Source organism: Saccopteryx bilineata, chromosome 3 (genome assembly GCF_036850765.1).
Source record: "Saccopteryx bilineata isolate mSacBil1 chromosome 3, mSacBil1_pri_phased_curated, whole genome shotgun sequence".
Taxonomy (NCBI): Eukaryota; Metazoa; Chordata; class Mammalia; order Chiroptera; family Emballonuridae; genus Saccopteryx; species Saccopteryx bilineata.
Window position 1 is genome coordinate 62,016,503 of NC_089492.1, and position 3,050 is coordinate 62,019,552.

A 3,050-nucleotide genomic window follows, 5' to 3' on the forward strand; every position below is an offset into this window, starting at 1 on the left:
TTCCATATGTGCCTTGACTGGGGGACTCCAGCCAAGTCAGTTAGCCCTTGCTCAAGCCATCAACCTTGGGCTCAAGCCAATGATTTTGGGCTTCAAACCAGAGACCATGGGGTCATGTCTATGAGCCTGCACTTACACCAGATGAGCCTACACTCAAGCCAGTGACCTTGGGGTTTTGAACTTTATCCACTGCGCCACCACCCAGTCAGGCTTGTAGACATATCTTTAAAGTCACATTGGCTTTAAAGTCATGTAACATTTACATGTTACAAAATACAAAAATAAGTTAAAATCTTTCCAAGAACCCCAGTTCTGTTTCCTGGGGTTATCAGTTTTATGTGTCCTAGATACAGTTTATGAAGTTACAAGCAAATGCTGTTAATAGTTGAACTCCTTTGACTGCTCTATCCTCAGTGACAACGACCCTATCTGTCTTCTCAGCTTTAAGCAGTTCAAATCAGCACTCCTTTCAGTTTAGGTGTGAGGAAAGGCATGACCTTTTCTATTCTTTCTGCTCTAAACTCTTGCCAACTTTGGCCCACTTTTAATTATAGTATATGGCCCACTTTTAATTGTAGTATATTGGTTTAACAAAAGCTATTTAATGTAGCTGTTTTTCCCCCTTTGGAACATTCTTTGTGGCTTTCTCTCACCATTAGCCCAGTGCCTTAGGCGGTTACCAGAAGAGACTAAATTGAGTTGCTTTTGTTATTAGCTGTGGTTTGTGAGTCAGCTTACTGCTTCTAAAACAATTATGGAAGAAAGCTATTATTTTGCATAGAAATTTGAGTATATTTAGAAGAAAATGAACCATGTATTTTCTTCTGGCTGCCTCTGCTTTCCAATCTCATTTCAAAGAACTAATGACTAAAATGATTGCAAAGAGGGAGGGAGGAAGGGAAGAAGGGATGGATTGAAAATAAGAGAAAGTGATAGCTAGAGATTGAGGGGTGGAGACAAGGACTTGGAAGAAGCACAACAATGCTGAAAGATTGGGAAAATGACATTTTAGATTTTACAGAACAAGCAGTTAGATTATTTTATTATCTTGAGATTTCCCCAAATGATAGGATTTGTGCTGACATTCTATGCCAATCCATATTAACCTGAAGAGATCAATTTTGAATAGCTCCATTCTTTTAAAGATATGTAAGATGCTCTGTGACTATTCCTGGGGAAATGATGCAGTATAATAAAATCATTGTTTGTATGTGTGTGTTCGTCCCAGATATGTCATACGGTTTTGATTCCCAGTTTCTTAAAAAAATAAAATCTAAGCTGAAACTAAAACATAAAGCATGTTTTCTTTGACCTACTTTATATCTAGATTGATTTTTCTATGGTTCTCATATTTAAATATTGTGGGCATATCTCATGTGCCACAAATGAAGAAACCATATTTTACTTGTTATTTTGCTAAAGTTATATTCCAATTTAAGCCACCTTACATCCTTTTCAGAAGTAGGTAGAGTATATTTAAATTGGTAAGTAGTTAGCTTAGAATTTCACAGATTTTTTTACAGATAAGCTAAGAAAATTGTCATCAGTGACATATTTGTGATAACGTTTCCAAAAGAATTTTATACATCCAAATGTTCCAAAACTATGAGCATAGGTGATATTATTTTTGTTTGAAAAAAATTGAAAATAAATTTTTCTTAGTCTTTCAATCACACTTTTACTCTGATTCATTTTGGAATAATTTGAAAAGTTAAGATACAACTACAACTCTATATAAAATACAATTAGGCAATAGCTTCACAGTCAAAAGTTAAATAATTAGTTTGAGAATTTTGTCAATGTGAAATAAATGCCAGAATATCATAACATCCATTCTATATTATCTTTTTTTTTTTTTTTACAGCACAGCTTTAGTCATGAATATTCCAAGTTCAAAAACTCACAATAGCTCATCATTGACTCAGTCTGGCATTCTTGGTGCTCCAGGTTCTGACCTGGACCTGTTTTAGTAGCCTCAGTTTCCACAGTTTCCCTTACATCACTCCAGACCTCTATAGTTCAGGCAAGGTGCATTTCTGGGGTCCCCAGGCACTGGTTCCCACAAAGAGCAAAGGTGTTCTGCTGACCCCTTAGATACCAATGCTCCTTAAGACTGTCTCACCTTGGATGCAGGGTAAATGGCTTATAGATGATTTGTTCTTTTGTTTTCTGTATTTCTTTCTTTTCTTCCCCCCCCCCCCCGCATGCCCACGGGGGGGGGGGGCGATGCTCTGCCCATCCGGGGTGTCGCTCTGTTATGACCAGAGCCACTCTAGCGCCTGAGGCAGAGGCCAAGGAGCCATCCCAGTGCCCAGGCCATCTTTGCTCCAATGGAGCCTTGGCTGCAGGAGGGGAGGAGAGAGACAGAGAGGAAGGAGAGGGGGAGGGGTGGAGAAGCAGATGGGCGCCTCTCCTGTGTGCCCTGGCCGGGAATCGAACCCGGGACTTCCGCACGCCAGGCCGACGCTCTACCACTGAGCCAACCAGCCAGGGCCTGTTTTCTGGATTTCTATTAGGACCTACACTTAAACACATAGCTAAGGACACCCAGGTTATCCCTAAGCGAGTATTTGGTTTGATTCTGATGCTACATTTTAGAGGGATCTAAACATGATTTAACCTGGGTGACAAGATATTGAGTGGTCCCAAATGCAACTAGAGATCTCTCTGTGCTAGCAGGTGGGTGATAAATTCAAAAGTTTATCAAAAGATGGTAAGATTATCTGGTGAATGCTCTTGAGAACCATCCTCAAATTAGAAATCAAAGGTAAAAATTTCAGGTTCATTCATTCGGTATCTCACTAAAAATAATTCTTAATATAGGAGCTGGAAAAGCATTATAATACATTACACATTCAGGATGATAGGCCTCATCTATATAAACTGTTGTATGACATTGATTAGAGTAGGACTGGAAATTAACATGACCTTCTCCCCCACTGTTACTCCCATAGTCCAATTTTCCTGAGACTCTGTAAGTCTGCAAGGACCTGGGCCTCCTTCCATTAACACTGTGTTTCCAGGAAACATAATTACCCAGAAGTTTTCCT

At 39.4% G+C, this 3,050-nt stretch overlaps 1 non-coding gene across 1 annotated transcript; it reads right to left on the reverse strand.

Moving 5' to 3' along the window:
* Positions 1-2,418: 2,418 nt before the first annotated feature.
* Positions 2,419-2,494, reverse strand: TRNAA-GGC (transfer RNA alanine (anticodon GGC)). The gene has a single exon. It is a non-coding gene; the product is annotated as a tRNA-Ala (tRNA).
* Between the last annotated feature and the right edge of the window lie 556 nt (positions 2,495-3,050).